Below are 20,810 nucleotides of genomic sequence, written 5' to 3' on the forward strand. Positions count from 1 at the left end.
GTTCCACTGAGCATGCGTGTTGGTGTATCCTCTGACCTTCACCAGCTTAACTTTCTCTGTATCAAGTGTGGCATTGACAATGAGACCTTGTGTGACCTCATGGGAAATTGTGCGTGGGGTGATAAGGCAGAAGAATGATTTCTGGATAGCAGCAGACATTTGGTTGAAGGTAGATTCCGATCCAGTGCCACTGCTAAAGCAGGATTTTATTGCCTGGGTTGTGACAGGGCGGCTTTAGTTCTGAGGAACAAGCTTTCCTCTGTTAAATCAAACAGAAGAGCTGTTGGAGGCGAGTGGGTGATTTTTAAGAGGGAATATGCAGGCCAAAGTGCATAAGTGATGCCAAGATTAACATATACACAGTGTGTTGGACAAGTCGTCTCTAGCTGATGGGTTTGTGTTCTGTCAGTCACAGTGACAGGCAGGATTATTAGGTCCTTTCACTTGGGTGTCTCTCTGTATGTAGAGTGTACATATTTTCAAACTTGGCCACGAGAACTGCCTTGGCTCCTGATGTAAGGACTCTGGAAATGATTTGGGTAGTGCTTTAGATCATGAAATGTCATGATGGTATATTTGAAGACTGACTAAAAATTATGCATCATAGAATCATAGAATAGTTTGGGTTAGAAAGCACCTTAAGATCATCTAGTTCCAACCTCCCGCCATGGGCAGGGACACCTCACACTAAACCATGTCACCCAAGGCAAAACATTTTTTAGCCAGAAAATTAAATGCATAGGTTTAAGATGACAGTATTTAAAGTTATGGTGAGTTGGAAATGGAATTGTTGTGGAAGTTATTTACATTTGTTACTTAAATAGAAAGCTAAGTGCCAGCTGTTGAGGACCATCCAAGACATGCGTCCACTGAGGGATATAAACACTTTAGGGAATCCAGAAACCCCCATTAGTTGTCAAGTGTTGAGAAGCAACAGCAATCTTCTGCAGTAGCTGACCCGTCTTTCCATCGGCAGCTTCCCAGTTCATTTATAAGTGAAGCTGATGGTACAAATTAAAGGGAATATCATTAGGGAGTTAAAACATGAAGAGTGTAGTCCTGAACTCTGAGCCTTTGGAGGAGGGAAAGCTGTGTAGTTATTTGGGTTAGGGCTTGAGCATAAACCACTGCTTGATGGTTGTAGTGCTTCTTTTTGTTAATAAGAGGGGCTGTCATTTGTCCAAATGAAATGTAGCTCTAAGGGATGAAAATCATGGCTGTGTGGTCAGGCACCCCTTGGAAACCCACTTAAGAACATGTACTTAAGAAATTAGATCTATTAAAGGGAGCAGAGGAGCCCAAGTCCTGACCAGTTCATGTGCAGACCGCAGGGCTGAGGTTTTTCAGGGAACCATTAAAAAGAGGGTGAGATGACAATGCCTGAAGAACAATGACCAGTGCTTAGGGGCTGAGGAAAGAGCAGACATGCCAGCAGAGGAAGGGACAGGAGGCGCTCAGCAGGGAGATAGCTCCTGCAGTGATCTATGCTCTGCACATGCTGTGGTTTCTCATGCTGCTGCTTTTTTGTCTGTCCAGTGGATCGTGTATTATTCATAGAATTATAGAATCACTGAGTGGTTTAGGTTGGAAAGGACTTTAAATCTCACCTAGTTTCAATCCTCTGAGGGACACCTTCCACTGGACAAGGTTGCTTCAAGCTCTGTCCAGCCTGGCCTTGAACACTGCCAGGGATGGGGCAGCCACAGCTTCTCTGGGCAACCTGTGCCAGGGCCTCAGCACCCTCACAATAAAAACCTTCTTCCTAGTGTCTAATCTAAATTTCCCTTCTGTCAGCTTAAAGCCATCCCTAATAGTGGCTTTGGGCAGGTGACAAAAGTGGAGCTCGGTGGCTGAGGTGTAGCTGAATAGGCAGTCACTGTGAGGTAACCCTAAACCTTGCTGGAGGACTGGAGTTTCTCCTCAGAACTACAATAGGCCCCTTTGTCCCTTTGTGGGTCTATGTCCTCTCTGCTGTGTGTTATTTGCAGAACCCCTGGGCCTGGACAGTAAAGCTGACCACAAGCGCTGAAGCTTGCTGAACAGGAGTTGGGGCTGCAGGTGCTGGTCCTCTCCTCCAACACCAGTCTGGAAAGAAGTGCATGAAGGGCAAGTAGTGTAAATGTAAGTTTGTGTGTAAGAGGTAGGGAGAAGCAAGACTGCACGAGGCAGCAAAGATAGGTGAGCTTTGTCATGCTGGAGCTGAGAAGGAGCATGATGTAAGATGTTGCTTACAGGATCACAGGCTGCTTTAGGTTGGAAGAACCCTAAAGCTCATCCAGTTCTAACCCCCCACCTCGGGCAGGGACACCTTGAACAACTCTTGGATTTCTTTGCAAAGCTGTAACAAACCGGACAAATGCTGTCTTCTCCGTATTTTTCCTGGATTTTCGCTCTGTAGCGTATGCTTCCAGTGCCATGCCATGGTGGTGTGTGTCCAGCGCTGGGAGAGCCCTGCGGTCCGTGCGGAGCTGCAGCCGCTCGACCTCTCCTGCCCTGAGGGTGGCTGTGGGCAGGGTCGTTGGAGCGGGAGGTTGGAGTCTGCGATCGGGTGAGTAGCCGCCCGGACCATTCGGGTCCCGCTGGCCCCGCCGAGCACCTGCCCCGGCGGGGCCCCGCAGGCTCCTCCCTCCGTCGTGCTCCCCGCCCCCGGGGCCCCGTGACGCCGAGCGGCGGCCGGGAGGGGACGGGACGGGCCGGGATGGGAGCGGGCGAGGGGACGGCCGAGCTTGCTGGCGGCTTTAAATGCGTGCCGGGCAGGCGCCGGCAGCACAGCCGCTCCGCCCCGCCGCTCGTTCGGCCGTGGGGCCCTTCAGCCACCGCCACCGCCTGCCCCCGGGCGGGTTAGCGAGACCGGCGGGCAGGCGCCGGTGCGCGTATCGGCAGGTCCAGCCCTGAGCGCGGCGATGCCCCGCTGACGTTCCCCAGGCTCCCATCCCGTGGCTGCCCCGCAGCCCCTGCCCGCCGCCACGCTGGAGGAACGCCGCAGGACCGAGCCCCGGAGGTGAGCAGGGGGGAGCGGGGTCTCCCGGGGTACCTGCCCGGCCGCCTGCAGCCCTGGGGACGGTGGGGGGACACCGGCAGCTTTCGCAGCCAGGCTGGTCTATTCCTGGTCGGTTTTTTCCCTGCAGGATCTGTCTCAGTCCGCGCTTGGTGCCAGCTTGAAAAACGCTGCACCGCGTTCAGAAACTTCTTGTGCGGTTCCACTTTGTCTCAGTAAGTTCTGAGCAGCAGCGCGGTCACGAATTCCTATTTCCCGTCACGTTTTTAATATTCCGCCTGATTTATGTCCGTATGGGGACAATATATATTTATTTCCTTAGCCAAGGCAAACTCTTTGCAGCTTGCTTTCCCTGTGGTGAGCTTTCTGCCGAGCACTGCAGCCTGGAGCTGCTCTGCTGGTGAGCAAACATGGAAATGAGAATTTATTGGGAGCGCATCCTTGTAGTACTCGGGTTCAGGCGCTGTGCTTCAACGTGCCGAGAGCTCCCGCGATGCAGGAGAAGGTGCCGGGCATTGTTCTGTGCTGCTTAATCCTTCCGCATTGCTGCTCATGTAAGTAAACTTGGGTGTAAGTAGCAGTAAGGTTGGGCCCTAGGGCAAATCTGAGTAGTAACAGCTCCATCGAGGAACTGTACTAGAGGTACTTGCTTTCTTCGGCTTCAGGGGTTGCAATTTACTGTGTGGATGGACGTGACTTTGGGTTAGGCTGCTGGCTACTTGGTGGCTTCTGGTTAGTCCTAAAATGTATATATTTTCCATTAATGAAAAGAAAAGAAAGAAACTTGGTTAACTGGGTTTAATAAAAGGTGCAGAGCTGCATATTGTGTGTGAATAGAATTTGCTGCTCAGGAATTACTGACATGATATTCTCAGGAGTATGCCTAATTTTTGTGTGGTTGATAATCAAAAGGAAACTGTGCTTTAAGATCAAGATACAGAGCTCCCCCACCGTCCCCCAGCCAAAACCACCCCAAAACTTGAGGTTCCCAAACCCAGTAACTGTTTCACAAGACCTAAGTTTGTCCTGACAGTGTCCAGTCATATGCAGAATGATTAAATGGGATGGTTTGCATCTGTGTTTGTTTGGTCACCTGCTGGCATGTGTGTGTGCTGGTGTATTCAAGTGGCTGGACCTGAAGGAAGAGCTTACTTGAAGCAGCATTTCCCAGACAGCAAGGGGCTGGCAACTGCAGAGGAATGACCAGTAGCCTGGAAGGAACTAGCATGGTGTGATGCTGCTGTCCAGAGTTGGGAGTGTGGGATGGGAAGGAGCTGTGGATTGGCTTTTTTCTTTTTTTGCAGTTGATAGAGGAGTGAAGTTGTCTCTGTGTGCTCAGGACATCCCTAGCAAGTTAATACCTTGTGCCCAGCCATTCTGTTCTGAGCAGGGTATGCTTTGTAAGTGTGAAAGGTTTGTCCTAAACTTCCATGTTAGGATTTTAAATCTTGAAACTTCGTCAGAAAACACCGTCATCTGCTGGTGGTGTGTTGTGGTATTCCTCACAGGAGGTTTTTAAATGGAGTTCTGTAGACAGGCTCTCAAAATACGTTTTCAGAGTCCTGCTGTAGGTGTAGGGCAGATGGTTCAGTTACTGATGGCTTATGCTGATAAGACACAAAGTGCATTTGGAAGAAAAATATCACTGTGAGAAGGGAAAACATCCGTAACTCCTTTTGTTTCCTGATCTACCTGCTTATCAGAGAGGGCGCCTTGCTCCTACACACATGTTCTTCCAGCAGCAGTGGAGAAGCTGGTTGTATTCCCATTAGAAAGATTCTTAACTGCACTGCCACCTTGATACCTGCAATAAATAACAAGCTGGAAGGTGTTTGGACAAGGTTGTGAATGAAAATTGCTGTGTGAGAGGTTAAAGAGAAAACCTCTATTTATTTTCTGCCCATAACAGTTTTTTCAGGTAGCAGAGGTACTGTCCTGCTGGAGAGAAGCACTTGGAAGGCAAGGTGTTGCCTTGATGGAGCAGAGATAAACGATGCAATAGCTGCTTTGGGAAGGTAGATGCCTGGAAACACTTTAATCCTGTAGGTACAGATAGTGATGCTCCTGCTCCGTCATTGCCAGAATGAGCTAGCATCCTCGTCACGCTCCAGCAACCTGCCTTTCACTTATTTTCTGTGTGCATTAGACTTAGAATCTGAACTCTTGCTTGGAGCAAATTCAAAGGGTTCTGATAGCTACTGTCAGGTTTTCTCGTATGAAGTCAATTAGCTGCTTCTGGCTTCAAATCCATTTAGGAGGCTCAAAAGAGAGTGCTCTTAGAAATCCCACTAATAGCAGTTTACAGTTAATATTGATAAAGGAGCATGTCTCTGTGTCATTGTGCTGCTTCTGGTAGAAGGAAAGCTGCTCCTTGTGCTCCCTCTGAATAAACAGAGCTGGAAAGGGGAGGCAGAGCTCTTGTTCTTCATTGTGTTTGAAAATGAAATGAAAATACAGCAATTAACTACCAAGGTTGCAGCTAACTCCTACACCCCTTCAAAGCAGTGCTTCTGCCCCCTGCCTTTGAACTCTGAGTTGCTGTAGCATCTTCTTTCCCCTGGGTTTGCTCAGCATTGTGTGTAGTTTGTGGCAGGAACATTTTTTATTGCTGTTGGACAGTGTTGAAAACAATTACAGCACCTGTCCTGTCATTGGGTGATAAAACAGCGTGTGGCAGAAGAAAAAAGCTGCAGAAGCTTAAAAGCACTTGGTGGTACCGTGGCCTGCTGGAGTGCTTGCTCTCAGGTAAATCTCTACCATCATCTCTAGATCTTGGTGGCTTGATATCAGATAGTGGCTTCAAGGAGTGGTTATCATCTTTTGGGTTAAGGCTTGCATGGGGATGGAGCTCAAAGCCTGTCAAACATACGATCCTTGAAAATTAGTGAGTGATATTAGTTATGATGAAAATACCTACTGTGGAATAAAAGTTGCCCCTGGAGCTATCAGCAGAGAGAATTTTGGTGAGTTTTTATGGTGAGAAATAGAAGAAAATTGGAGAAACATGCATCTCAGTTCTTGTTATTGATGTTCTGTTGTATTTGGTTTAGAATTGTGGATTTGTCTCTGAATTTCCAGCCACGCAGAGAAAAAGAGAGCAGGACTCATAGCATACAAGTCAGTTGTGATCCATACTCTGAATCCTGTGGCGCACATCGGAGGCAATGGCAAGTGGTCCTATTTTTAACAGGTTTTCCCACCAGAAAAATCAGAAGATGGGTTTGACATAACCAAAATCGGAATCCTTTTTATTTGAGGCTCAAATGGATTTTCTGCATCTGATTTCCAGGGTCGTGTGTGCTGTTAGCAGGGCTGCTGCTGCTGCAACAGTAAAACACACTGAAGGGGGATTTGATTTAATTTTTTAAGTGTGTGTGTATTACTTATATGTATGAATGTATGTGGAGGGGGAGACTGTATAATCTATGTATTTATTACTCCTAAGGAAATTCTTTAAGGGAAGGGGGTAATCTTCCAAGTCACAGTGTTTCAAATCCTTGCTTTATTATCTAGCTACATTTATGAGGGAACAGGGTTATATTTCTATTGTGCTACTGAATATTATGATTGCTACGTACTCTGTGTTAATCTGACTTGAAATAAGACTTAATTGTCCTTCCGTGCATAGTGATCCATACATTTCACATTATACAGTGAGTCTTGAAAAATCAAACTTCATGGTGGTGGGAATTGTTTGAAGGAATTCTTAAGGCTGAGGTTTACTAAAATCTCTTTATTTTTTTAATAATGTTAATTATAAAAATGGCTTAATTCAGTGCTAATGTTATAAATGAACATATTTATTTTTTTTTTCTGAGTTATGAAATGTTGGCTTGATGAGTTATATCGATCTTATGCAGTTACATCAATTGTTATATTTTTGTTGCCTCATAAACAAGTTATTCCTGAAAGGTACTGTCTGTAGGAAATACTTTGCCTGGGTTTCAGAGGAGAATAGTATAGATCCAGCCAGAGACTGTGAAATAAATACCATTTCTTTACAAATTGGAGCAGGTTTGTCTGTGCTACTCCTTTTTAGACAAGTCCTGAGAACTGCTCTTTGGGTTTAATCAATTGTTATTCCATTGTTAGCTATGGATTCCTTTGCTAGAGATTTTTTCTTTTTTGAGGGTGGTTTGGAAATTGTGGGATTTGATCTGTTGGAGTGTTCTTACTGCTAAATCTGGGACGTGGATATTTCCATGATCTGCCTGGTGATGGGAACAGATAATTGTGGGTGGAAAACTGTGCTTAGAACTCTGGGGGCTGTGGTGGGATGGTACCTCTTTTTTTAACCTGTGCAAGGTGCCTGCAGCTGATCTGTGGGATTAATCAACCAGGCTAAAACTGGATGTGCTTGTTCCCCAGTGGAGATTTAATTTTATTTGCCTTCTCAAGTTATCACAGTGAGCTGGTATTATGTAAGAAATCCTGGTGGCTTTGCATGTGCCACGAGTATTTGCCTTTTTCACTTAAAATTTACTCCTGCAGTCTATTCTGTCTTCTGCTCCTGTTTCCTGAGAAAAACCTGAACCTGGAAGCTTTTTGATTTTGATGAGTATTCAGATGTGTAATCCTAAAAGAAGAGACTGGAGTCTTGCATGTCAAGTAATCATTTTTATTAGAATTTTTGTGTCTTGTCTATTCTGCACAGTACTTGCAGAATCAGGACTTGCCTGTCCTTTTCACTGCTATGTGCAACTTCATGGTAATTTTCACCTCAAGTTATTGTAAGCTTTTGCTTAATTTTCATCTCCTCTTGCAGCTTTACTGATCAGAGCCTCTAATTTCAACTCTTAACCTTGAGCAGAGGGCTGCAAAAGTGAACTGCTTTTATTGTTCTGTGACTATATAACACTTCAGACGTATCATCAACCCTCATACGTAAGCATAAAGATCTGTTATCAGGGTTGCTAACTGTGAGAAGGTTCTGTGTGAGGTTGGGAAATAGTCGTTCGGTAGGTCACAGAAAAGTAACATTTGAGTATGTTACACCTGCTTCCTTGCACTAGAATTGAATGGAAGTGTGTTTCTACATGGGATTTGTACATGCACATTTTGCTTCGGTTTCTCAGTTGGTAAATTTGATGACTGTGAAGTGTGTTTTACCCAAATTCTTGCTGAATGTGAATAGCCTGATATCACTTCCACTTCTGACAGTTGGTGCATTCAGCAGGCAAACAGCACTGCTGAAGGCCAGTCGCTCTAGTCAACAGAGCCGCCTGTGTATCCTTCAAGGCAGAAACAATAATCGCAGTGAAAAAATAGAGGGATACTTTGTTCTCTTCTGTCTCCTGTGGAGCTCCGTTCCAAAACCATAATGGCACAACAATACAGCGTGCGGTGCCCTGGGAGTTATTCCACATCCATTGTTTAACATCTCATGATCTATTAGGCCTGGGCTTGTGAATAATAACTAAGTTTAAGGAGCATTGTCCCAGGCAAAGTGTGAATGTGGTGTTCTCGGGAAGCACTGCCAGATGCCTTCATAATGCTGATGATGGAGTATCAATGCTGTGAGCATCCTTATTGGTGTGTAGGGAAAGCTTGGAAATGTGGAGCCATCCCCTTGGAGTGCCACAACATGGTTCACATCTTTCCTGGCCATACAATGGACTCCAGTCCTGGTACCTTTCCTACAGTTCATGGGGCGTTTGTTTCTGTGGGTCTGTTGCCTGAATCCCACAGGCAATTTGCCACCAGTGACTTCCAACCTCGAAGCAATTCAGTGGGTGGATTGTTAAGGCCATGCTAAAGTGCAGTAGGTTGTGTCCAGTGTGCATAGCTCTACTGGTATGAGCAAGAGGAACAAGGGTGAGATGATAAAGTGAGTGGAGAGAACAGATTGAACGGGGATGGACAGGTGTAGGAACGAAGTCTGGATTGTAACCATGGGCTGTGTGAGGGGTGGAGTTGGAAATCGATTGGAGACCAGTGCTAAGTCCTCAGTCCACCTTTGATAGGGACTTGAAGGGTGGTGTTAAGAAGAGGTTTAGAATGCAATATTTATTTAAAAGTTAATGGAATATTTCATAGGAGGGGACCTACAGAGATCACCAGAGGCCTAGGTTATGTTTTCGGTTACAGCTCACCTGTGGCTGTTGACATCAGTTGACGTCACTAATTTTGTTGCAAAACCGTCTTAAATAGACAGATGTTGCTTGCACAGTGTCAACTTTTGAACTGCTTCCATTTCAGAGTCAGTTTAAGTCTACGATGTGTTACTGACATCCACAAAATGTGTTTGGAAAGAAAGATTGTTCTCATGTAAGAGCAAGAAGTGCTTCTACAGGAGTGCGATAAATTAAAGTTTTTCCATAGCTCAGAATAGAATAGTATTTGTGGTTTTCTACCTTCCTGTGAACAGTAAGCGATCGGTTTATATATTGAAAAGCCATAGTCTGGCTCTGGGAGAGGCAGTCTGTTTCTGCAGTGTATGCCTGCTGTGTTGTAAAAGCTTTGAGAATGCCTTCTTTGGCCTTCAGCAAATAGTATATGATTAACCATGCCCAGGGGAGTGGGTTTTGACACCCTGTTAGGATAAATCAGTCTTCAGTATGATTGCTCATGTCAGACCAAAGTGACTTGGCTAACTTGGTGGATAAGCTACCTGACTCTTGTGTTCTCAACTGGGAAAAGGCTCCCTTGAATGAATGCATTAATCTAACCAATGCTTAGGGTTGCTCAGTGTAGATAGGTTATGTGACTGTAAAAAGCAGCAGAGTATCATGGAATACTTTGGGCTTGAATGGACTTCAATTCCAATCCAGTTCCAACACCTTTCCACAGGCAGTGACACCTTCCACTAGATCAGGTTGCTCCAAGCCCTGTCCAGCATGGGCTTGAACACTGCCAGGGATGGGGCAGCCACAGCTTCTCTGGGTAACCTGTGCCAGTGTTTCTACCCAATGCCAAGAGACATTGAGCCGAGTTCTCCTTGTCCCTGGCAATGCTGCTGTTGCTGTTGAAGCCCTCTTCTGTGAGTTGGCTTTGGTGCGCAAAGCCCAGCGGCTTAGAGCTTCCCATGGCCCAAAGCCTTGTGGTCTGCCCAAGGAGCATCATGCACTGTGCCTGCCAATGCCAGTGTGTCCATGGGACCTTGCTGGTGTCCACTGGCAAGAAGGAAAAGTTGGGTCTTCAGGGCTTTGTGGTAGACCTTGAATTTTCCACTTTAGCAGTGTGCTGAAGAAGGTCTGAGAGCCTGCTAGCATTGAAAGAATGTGAGCAAGTCTGGGCTTGAGTGTGGGCTTGGGCCCATGCTTCACTGACAATGTAGGCAAGCCCAGGCACCCCTCCTTGACTACTGTGGGCACTGAACTACAACCACGGTGCTCTGAGTACTCAGTTTATCCTGTTTGCAGGAGTGGGCATGTAGCTGTGGTTATCATCCTATAGTTCAACCCGGGATGGACACTGAACCTGTGAATAAAACAGTGAAGTGTCAGGAATTGCTAAAAATAAAAACCTCGAGGTTTCCTAAGTTTGCTTTGTATCACCCATACCTTCCCTTTTCCAGAAATGTGATATATATTTTTCTGTTGAAAGGGAATATGCTACAAAACAACTCCATGGAAGCCCCAACTGTATCTTAGTGTCAGAATCCTCTCCAGATACGGAATAAAGGGAGATCGTGTCTCCAGCTTTAAAATTATTAGTCAAATTAAAGGTCAAGCTAGAGGAGCCCAGACCAAATGCAGTTCAATGAACATTAGGTATACAACCTAATTTATTAAAAAGGATTGCAAAACCAGCTTAAGCTAATGGTGCTCAAAACGTATTTCCCGGCAAGTAACCAGAATGTCCTCTGAGCCTTCAGAAGTGGAGAAATGTGGGAGTGTGCAGAGATCTCTGTGAACTCTAAAACTTTATGTAATTACTTTTCTACAAATGAAGCTGTCTTTCTTGAACATGTTTCTTCCTTTTTAATTCTAAATGATGAAAAAGAAACCTTTGTGTTAAGTATTCCTGGTACATTAATGCCTTGGGTTATGAACAGCTTAGTATTTTCCTGGGGAGGCTCAACTTGTAACTCAGGAAAGGTATCTTGTATTCTTCGTGAAGAAGTCAGTACACTTCTGGATATGACCCTTAGTTTGAAATTCTCAGTAATGTCTATGAAGTCTTGGACTGTGGTCTCAGCCCAACTTTCCTGGCTCTGTTCCCAGACCAGTTGTTCCACGTAGCAATAAAAAAAAAACAAAGCAAGATAATGGGTGCAGATAACTGGTATTTAATGTTGCTGTCAACAATTTTCCTTTTACCTTTAAACAGCTGTGTTGCAATGAGGTGCTGGGCACAAAGCTGTTCTTTGTTAGCAGGTGTCTCCAAGCAAGTGGTGATTATATGAAGGTTTACAAGCTGGGTTCAGTGATAGGTGGTTATAGCCTGTATTTGAGAAAGTGCCTGCAGCTGATGGTTAAGATGTGTGTGACTGGTTCAGTCACCCAGGAGTAGCTTTTATCACCTTTGCTTACTGTGACCCTTATCACCAAAGGGACAAAAGGCATCTTTGTATCCCAACCCTGTTGAAAATTAGCTGGAGTTGGCCACTGTTGTACCCTCTTCTGGAATGGAGATGTCTGGTTAAAGATGAGTGGTGAAATCTGCAGGCACCAGCTTATGTAAGTACAGTACCCAGGAATCCTTGCTGAAAGAATTTCTGGTGAGTCGGGGATGTATGGAGCGGCTATGTAATGACCAAGCTGGGCAGGTTATGCTCAGTGGGTACTGACCATGAATGTTGCCTTGGGTTGCTCTCTCCATCCCCAGACATGCTGGTTTGCATTGTGACCACACCTGACACACTGAATGGGTGTTATAGAAAGTTGGTTTTCTGAGGTGTCTTCCCAAAGAATGGCTGCCTCCACACACATGGAGGCAGATGCATGTGAAGAAGAGAATGAAAGCAGACAGTGGGTGATAACATGAGCAAATAAGCCTGATATCCTGTTCACTCCTCCCTGATGGGATGGAGGAGAGAATCGGAGTCCAAGTACCCAGCCAAACCCAGCGTATTCTCCACCCCTTATTCCATATGATTTGCATGATACTCTGGTCTCTGTCCAAGGCATCCTCATTATCTGTCACCCTACTTCCCATCCTTTGATATAATACACAGATATCATTTCCGTAGTCTGTGGACCACACCTGTGAAAAGTCTGTAAATTGTCCATAGATGTCCATTGAGTTGATTTAGTCTGTGACTTTGGGCTCCATCTCTTATAATGGTCACTTAGGACAGGAGAGGTGCTGTGTTGAATAGAGTTACTGGGTACCAAAGCCAGCTCAGATTTGTCACTGCTGCACTTGCACTGCCTCTTGGAAGTCTTGTCCTCCATTAGTTCAGTTGGTTCCTGCTATAGTAATTCCTGTAACATGCAACTGAAATAATGGGTTACAACAATTTACAGTTTTTTTTCCATTACAATGTCCACCACTGGTTCCTTTGAACCAGACCATAGGGCTTAACATTGCAGTGAACTTCTCCCCTTGCCCCTTCTCCAGCTTGGACTTACGCACAGACTGTAGTCCCTTAGGGGTGGAGGTGCTCTGGCATGGACTTAGCCATGGCCACATGCTTTGAGATGTCACAGCATGACCAGGTACACCACCATGACTGTTATCAGACTGTTCCCAGCATAGCAGAGTCAGATGATAAGCACTACAATAAGCAGCAAAACTATAAAGCATCCGCTAATGAGCACTAGATTCCAGTAGACAGTGAGGCAAGCAAGCCCCATGGTAAATTGCCAATTACTAGCTAAACAGCAGTAACAGCTATAAACTTGATCTAGCATATTCCATTTGAATCTCTGATTATCTGGAACCTTTTGCACCCCGTGCTGTGTGCCAAGAAGAACTGTTTGGGTTTAACCCCAGCTAGCAACTAAGCACCACACCACTTCTGGCTCGCTCTTCCCAGTGGGTTGAGGGAGAGAATTGGAAGGGGAAAATGAGAAGTCATGGGTTGAGGTAAGGAGAGTTTGATGGGTGAAGCAAAAGCCACGCATGCAAGGAAAGCAAAACAAGGAATTAATTAACCAGTTCCCGTCATCAGGCAGGCGTTCAGCCATCCCCAGGACAGCAGGGCTCCATCATGTGTAACAGTGTTGGGGAAAGACACCATCACTCTGAATGTGCCCCACTTCTATTCCTTCCCCCAGCTTTATATGCTGAGCCATGATGCCATATGGTCTGGAATATTTCTGGGGTCAGTCAGGGTCACCTGTACCACAGGAGCCTGAGTAACACCAGTAGCCTTCCTTTAGGAAAGGAAGATAACATGTGGTCTTAATCTTCTAGGCTGTCTCTATCCAGAAGAATGGGTTTTTTAAGTCTATCCCTAGAGAAGATGAGATTTTTTTTCAGCCATTGCCTGAAAAAAATACCTATGCTAAAGTCCCTTCTATCTTGCAGAAATCTGCTTGGTCTTGTAGACAAGCTCACTGGTCATCACACGGTACTTTGGAGGATCCAGGATCTCCTGCAGTAGTGGTGCTCATCAGCATCACCATGCTTCTACCACTTCCCACCCCTCTTCCCAAGTGGTTTTTTGGATGGTGATGGGTTACTAGAAAGGAGTTTGTAAGAAGTAGCTGTGAACACTTTCTAGCAAGAAACTACTTTTCAGCTCTTGGGTTATGGTTTTGTTCTCAGACTTGTTTTGGGCTGATATGAATAAGTCTATTTTGGGCTGCCCTTGCCTGGATGTCATCTAAGGGACACTCTTGTTAAAACTTGGGAGTTGCCTGCTCAGCGGTTCAGTTACGTGCTCCCGGCTGTGGTTTAGAGACAGCAAATCCAGCTTTAGGGCACTTAGAACCAAATTAAGAACATAACTCTCCCATGAAGCAAAATGCCAATCCAGTAGCTAAATCATTTTGCTGATGAAGTGAGTTTAACATTTCTAAATGGTTTGACTTTATGCAGGATCATGCATTGTCTGCTTCTACCACTCTGCTTTTATTCTGTGTCATGTTCCTCGCTGTTTAATTTGGTGTTCTGGCGGTGAAAGAACCCATATCCTTCATTCACTGACTAATGCAGGAAAAACACCGTCATGTGCCCCTGCCTGGTCTGGGCAAAACTGTCATTAATGGCTAATTGATAGTCTGCAGGTCTGAGTTTAAAGATCATGGGCTTGGTCTGCTCTTTAGTGGTGCCACGATTTGAAGTCAAGGTAGTAACTGGGTCATCATCATGCATTGATCTCATTGCTCTATGAGCTCTGTGTATGGAAGGGCAAGGGGCATCTGAAGTTAGTGCATTGTTCTGTACAACAGTGACCTGCTCCCTGTTGTCCACTGCTGGGAATGTTACGGAGAATCATAGAAAAATCTCTGTTTGCTGGCTTTTCAGGTGCCATCAAGAGAGTGAATGTGTGGCTGAGCTCTTTCATGAGGCTAGTAGACATGATGATGAGGTTCCCAATGGCCATCAGTATTCTGACAGCTATTTTCTTTGATAACATTGGCAAAACCAACAAACCTACCTCTCTTGTACAATGCCATGACATTTTGAGTAGAGGCACTTGACAGGGTGCCCAGAGAAGCTGTGGCTGCCCCATCCCTGGCAGTGCTCAAGGCCAGGTTGGACAGGGCTTGGAGCAACCTGGTCTAGTGGAAGGTGTCCCTGCCTGTGGCAGGGGATTGGAACTGGATGAGCTTTAAGGTCCCTTCCAACTTAAACTAGTCTGGAATTCTATGCAATATAAACCTGGACAGCAGTATCTAGGGATCAAACATCAATGATTTTGCCCCAGCAGCCTGATGATAGCCCCCAGAAGGCACAATAAGCTGCTCTCCGTGACTGGGATCACGGGTCTGCCATGATCATTCAGGGAGGAATTGTCACTTGCAGTCACACTGCTGTTGAATGATCCTCATGGGGGTCATCAGTGAGGGACCAGTGTTCCTTTGGGTTCTCGGGCTTGTGCTGGCATTGTTGGTAATTTGCTAAGCACTTGGCAGTCCTGAGAGACAGAATGGCTCCTGGGGTCCGTGGTGCTGTGGGCTGGGACTGCCTCGCTCCTGTTGTTCTGACAGGAGCTTAAATTGGTGGAAGTGATGAAATTCTTAATTTCAGTTAGTTCTCAGATAGCTTTAAAATAACTTGGGTTTGTGTTTCTCACCACTCTCTCCTCTCTGGAAATGTTGTTCATCTTCAGTAAATCTGCTTTATGTTTTTGTGGTTGTTTGAGGTTTGTTTGTTTGTTTGGGGGGCAGTGGTTTTATTTTTTCCCCTTCCAGTGCAGCTAGTGGAGGAAAAAAGGGCATTTACTTTGAAAATTGGCTGTTTGCATTTCTGTCAGCCACATCTGCAATAGTTTGATCGACTATTATTAAATTGGCATGTTATGTATGCACTGGGACCAATGCCAGTGACATTCAGAGGAGATTTTGTCTCATTTTCCCTGGGAAGCAGTCACTATCAAGTTTTCTGGACAAGAGCTGTCACTCATGTGAGGATGAGGGTAGCTTGGAGCATTTTGTTCCCTGAAAGCCTACTGGTTCTCTTGCTCATCTGGTGTTTTTTGGGGAAGTTGCCTTTCCTCTGCCTGGATTATGTGTGTGTGCTGACGTTTGCCTCTTGTGTCTTCACACAGTTCTGATCACCCTCTTGATGGAATCTCAAACAGCATCACATTCCTTCTTACTTTTGGGTAACTTCTCTAACTTTTAGAAAATACACAGTTTTACAGGGGCTTTTCATCTAGTAGCCAGGTAAAGTTGCAGAGATTGATTTATTTATTTTGTCCTTTCTTTACCCCACTAAGATCTGTACTATTTCAAACTCAAATAGAGCCCTTGACATACTCCTGGTTCTCAGTCATGCACTTTCTCCAGGTCTCAGTCTATAGCTGGACACTGTGGTTGCATCAAGATTTTGGTAATACACATACTTCACAAAGTTCGTGCTCATGTAACGCCTTTGTACGCTGCTCAGTCATGCCACACAGACTGTGTATGAGGTTGACTGTTGAAGCAAATTACTGGAATCATCCATGTTAAAAATATCCTTTATGCTGGATTATGTTTGTGAAACCAGCATATCATGAAATCACTTATCACTTCAGTACACCCAGAACTGGATCAGAAGTGCTGTGACTGCACTCTGTGAAGTGCTGAAAATGCATTAGCTCCCTTGGTTGCTTCAGATCTGTCCAAGATGTTTTATATAAGCTTGCTTTCTGTCTCTGCCAGCCCAACATTGTGCTGGATCAGGTGTTGCCTGTCCTCCTTCGAGCAGCAGCATATGTTCTGTACTGCATGCTTAGTTGTGATGATATTAACATTGGTGGTCCAGAGATTGTGGTGCTTTTAGAGCGGCTTCAGCATCTCAGAGGTGAAGGGAAGGAAAATATGCAGCTCTAGGAGGGATGTGTTTGAAAGTATGAAGCCTGAAGGAAGGGAAAAGTTACAAGCTGTCAGAGAAGTGAAATTAGAATGTAAGATGGTCTTATACATTTTGTGTGCTGGGGGTTACAGAGACTTCCCCCCAAAAACAGTCACACGGGAGGATGAGTGCAGGAGCTGCTTGCTGGGAAGCTGGGATGGGGAGTCCTGGACTGTTTTCCCTGAGGAAAACTGGCTCTGGGTTAGTGGTGCCACGGGGTGTGCTGCTCCACCCCCCACTGTACACACTGCCTGTTCCTTTGCTGAGTGGGAGGTGGACTTAACCCCAGGAACTCCCATTCCAGATAACCTTTTGCTTTTACAAGGTGGGCTGGCAAGGCTGAGGCACGCACTCTAACATATCTGTCTGTAGGTAGGAAGGTCCATGCTACCCATCCCTTGCCTTTTGAGTCCCAGTGTAGCCAATATTCGGCAGATGCTGGAAAGATTTCCTGCAGTTGCTGTTTCATAGAATCACAGAGTAATTTGGGTTAGGAAGGACCTTAAGATCATCAAGTTCCAACCCTGCTGCCATGGGCAGGGACACCTCACACTAAACCATGTCACCCAAGGCTCTGTCCAACCTGGCCTTGAACAGCGCCAGAGATGGAGCATTCACAACCTCCCTGCGCAACCCATTCCAGTACCTCACCACCCTAACAGTAAAGAATTTCTTCCTTATATCCAATCTAAACTTCCCCTGTTTAAGTTTCAACCCGTTACCCCTTGTCCTGTCACTACAGTCCCTAATGAATAGTTCCTCCCCAGCATCCCTGTAGGCCCCTTCAGATACTGGAAGGCTGCTATGAGGTCTCCACACAGCCTTCTCTTCTCCAGGCTGAACAGCCCCAACTTTCTCAGCCTGTCTTCATACAGGAGGTGCTCCAGTCCCCTGATCATCCTCGTGGCCCTCCTCTGGACTTGTTCCAACAGTTCCATGTCCTTTTTATGTTGAGGACACCAGAAATATTTCTAGAGCATTTCTATGTCTAGGTTTATATAGCTATGTGTTTGTGTATATATGTATATATGTGTGTGTGTGTATAAATGTAGTAGACAGTAGATCCTGTCTACTGCTGACTTCTAAAGTCTTGTACCCTTTGAATGTTGTGTGCTGAGCTCATGTAAAATCCATGCTTGTAATATTGCAGTTCTGAGTCTGTGATACCTGGTCTTATGACACAGTCCACTTAGGCACTGGTTTCTCAAGAAGAGCTCTCACACACGGCTTGAACAAGCGGCTACTTCATAAAACAAGATTGTTTTTACATAGACACGGATTTAGTTGAAGAGCACATGAAAATGCTCTCGGAAGTCAGCCCTTTGGAGAGGTTTTATCTAAGTCTTACTGAGCTTCAGGTCATGCCCTGAATTATAGGTCTGTTCAACACTGTGGGGCAAACACTTTATGGCTTGGGGTCATGTTTTCACCTTAGCTCTCTTCTTCAGTCCACCCTGGATTGTGCTCTCTCCCTCTGCCCCTTTCCCATTTTGAAACTACTCCTGAGAATTTGCTCATGTTTTGTTGTGTTGTTGGGGTTTTTTTGGTTGGTTTTTTTTTTTGTTTGTTTGTTTTTCCAAGCAAATGTTTTGAAGCAGGTTAGGGATTTTAGGAACTTTTTCATGTCAAAATCTTTTTTCCATTAGTAGCCAAAACTGAAAAAATACGTAGTGATACCCAATTGGATGGGTGAAACATGGTCAAATAAGAAGTTGCCTGTGAGGCATAAAGCTAACAAAAAGGACATGAGGTACTGACAGAAATAAATGGCATAAAACCCCCAACTCGGATCCCTACGCTATCCTGAAATGATAGTTTTTAGGAAAAATCCACTGCTGCTTGTGGGTTTAAAACCTGTCACCGTTCTGCTTCTAGAGTAAACTTATTTGTGATTTATATTTAATGCTTTGCAGAAGATGAAGCTGCAGAAATGTCTGCTGTATGTTAGGCTCAAACAGATACATTCGTAGTATTTTCAGCCCAAAATCACTTCTTCCTGTTGATTGGCTCATCTCGTAAAGGTCCTGTGTAAATGCAATCTTGAATTCCTTTCTGTACACTTTCCTGGCTCTAGCTACAGTCACTATAGCAGATGAATAGGGAAGATGGCAGGAACCTAGTACTGAGTGGTAGATGTTCACTTCATCCTACTGCAGAGAGGTCTGGAACCAAGATGCTGTGATTTCCAAACTAAGCTCGAAGGAAGTGTTGACTTCTCCTTGCTGGTATGTCTCCAGTTACAGCTCCATGGTCTCCTTTAAGAGGAGGAAATGAAAGCAAACAGGCAGCTGAGTTTATCAGGTTTTATAGAGTTGTGTCATTTTATGGTAAGCAATCTAAACACAATAAAACAATGGCTTTAACTGCTACACCTACCATAGGGTCCAGTGCCAATATCCCCCTTGGATTTCCCTGTGTTTTGGTAATGTTACTTGGTTGGTTGTGCAGACGAAAGCTTCAACTTAATTCACTCCTAATTATTTTTCCTGATAGTTGTTTCATTTTTGGATCCATATTGAATTGGATTTTTTGTATCCAAGTTGAAGTGCCCTCCTGAAGTTCTCAGATACTGAAATTGAAACCCAAATGATACAACTTATGTTGTCAAAATAAATTCATATAATTCTTAACTTGGTTTCAGGAAGGTGCTCTCATAGGCTTCACCTGTGAGTTGAGATAAACCCTTTGAGTTCTTGGCATTCCAGTCAGTAAGAGTTTTGGAAACAAGATTTAGTCAAGAACTGAGGTTCCTATTTAGATCCTTTAATGGGACCTAATTTCAACCCCTGAGGACACCTCTGTAGAGTGAAACATGTCATGTAACAATGAGATGATCTAATTGGAATTTATTTAAAACCCAAACCAATAGAAGTCCATACCCCCCCAGTTTTCAAAAATGTCTTATTAAGACATTTTAGTAATCTGAATAGAATGGCACAGTATCACTGAACCATTGAGCTACCTTTTCCAGAGTGAAATCCATGTAACCTGAGATATTTCAAGCAAATAACTAAATCCAGGTTTATATTCTGCTTGTTGCTGTCTGATTGATCCCAGGCACCCAATAGCTTTGGGTTTGGGTTTCTTCATGTCCTTCCTAACTTGCTGCCAAAACCAGAGTGTCAGTTGACAGGGAAAATATTTGAATCCAATGATTCAGGCAGCAGTGTAAAGACAAAAGGCTGCCCACAGAAAGCTCACTTACCCTGTGTTTGCTATGTCCTTTCTCCAAAACCCCTTTACCAAGCGTGCTTCGGTAATTAAACGCTTGTATTGCTGTCATCTCTGAGAGATATAAGCAAGCAGCAGCAAACCTTTGAGTTTTCACATGCCCTTTGAAAAGACAATCCAGCATGTGCAATTGCTCATAATTTGGTCATAACATGATAAACTTGCAAAGCTTTCTTGCTTTTTGCCTCCTCCTTGTTTCAATACAGCATGTGCTATTAACCAGCAGCCGTGTTGTACACATTGTGGTCCAACATGTGCTGGCAGTTCCTTGGCAATAAAAGGTAGGAGTTGGTGCTGTAAAAAGGAAAAGCACAACTGAAAGCAGATGAATGGTCCATGCTCCTTTAATGTTGTATATGTTCTGTCCTTTATTATGTGTCTTGCATCATCTGAAAAAAGGTGCTTTGGCACTTTACTTGCATTTGTTCAGCCTGGAGAAGAGAGGGATCAGGGGAAACCTTATAGCAGCTTCCAGTGCCTAAAGGGGCCTACAAGAAATACGAAGAGGGGCATTTGACAAGGGGCAGGTAGGGACAGGACAAGGGGGAATGGCTTTAAACTGACAGAGGGGAGATTTAGGTAAGATGTAAAGAAGCTCTCTTCCCTGTGCAGGTGGTGAGGCGCTGGCACAGGTTGCCCAGAGAATCAAAGAATCCCAAGGGTTGGAAGGGATCTCAGAAGTGGCTGCCCCATCTCTGGCAGTGTTCAAGGCCAGGTTGGACAGGGTTTGAGCAACCTGGTCTAGTGGAAGTTGTCCCAGCCTATGGCAGGGCTTTGGAACTGGGTGAGCTTTAAGGTTATATTGTCTGATCCAGTTACAGCACTGGCTCTGTTCTTTGTTCCCTTTGTTCAGTCCAGAGTTTGCTGGTCTTCCTTCCTGATTTCAAAAGACGTTTGAAATGGGAAGAATTGTAAAATCTTATCAGCAAATAATAACTCTTATTTCTGGCTCTCCAGCTACCGCATGACGCCTTTATTTGCCAGTATGAGTGATACTGTGGTGCTGCAGCTCACATTGCCACATCAGCCCTTATTTATGCCAAGAACCTGTTTCCCTCTCCTGTCCTCACCTGTGAGACACTTGTTAAAATCCTATTGACACATCATGTCCTTCCCAGAAATGTTTGGTACCAGTCTAATGATCTGTCAATTACTCAAGCCAATTACAGAAGCAGCTCATGTTTTT

At 44.9% G+C, this 20,810-nt stretch overlaps 1 protein-coding gene across 2 annotated transcripts in view; it reads left to right on the forward strand.

Annotated features, from left to right (window-relative positions):
- Positions 1-2,764: 2,764 nt before the first annotated feature.
- Positions 2,765-20,810, forward strand: part of LOC101879541 (electrogenic sodium bicarbonate cotransporter 1) — a 163,005-nt gene continuing 144,959 nt past the window's right edge. For both annotated transcript variants that reach the window (XM_034062759.1, XM_034062760.1), the window contains exon 1: positions 2,765-3,001. The gene's annotated coding sequence lies outside the window, so the exon portion shown is untranslated. The remainder of the gene's footprint in view (positions 3,002-20,810) is intronic.

Source organism: Melopsittacus undulatus, chromosome 5 (genome assembly GCF_012275295.1).
Source record: "Melopsittacus undulatus isolate bMelUnd1 chromosome 5, bMelUnd1.mat.Z, whole genome shotgun sequence".
Taxonomy (NCBI): domain Eukaryota; kingdom Metazoa; phylum Chordata; class Aves; order Psittaciformes; family Psittaculidae; genus Melopsittacus; species Melopsittacus undulatus.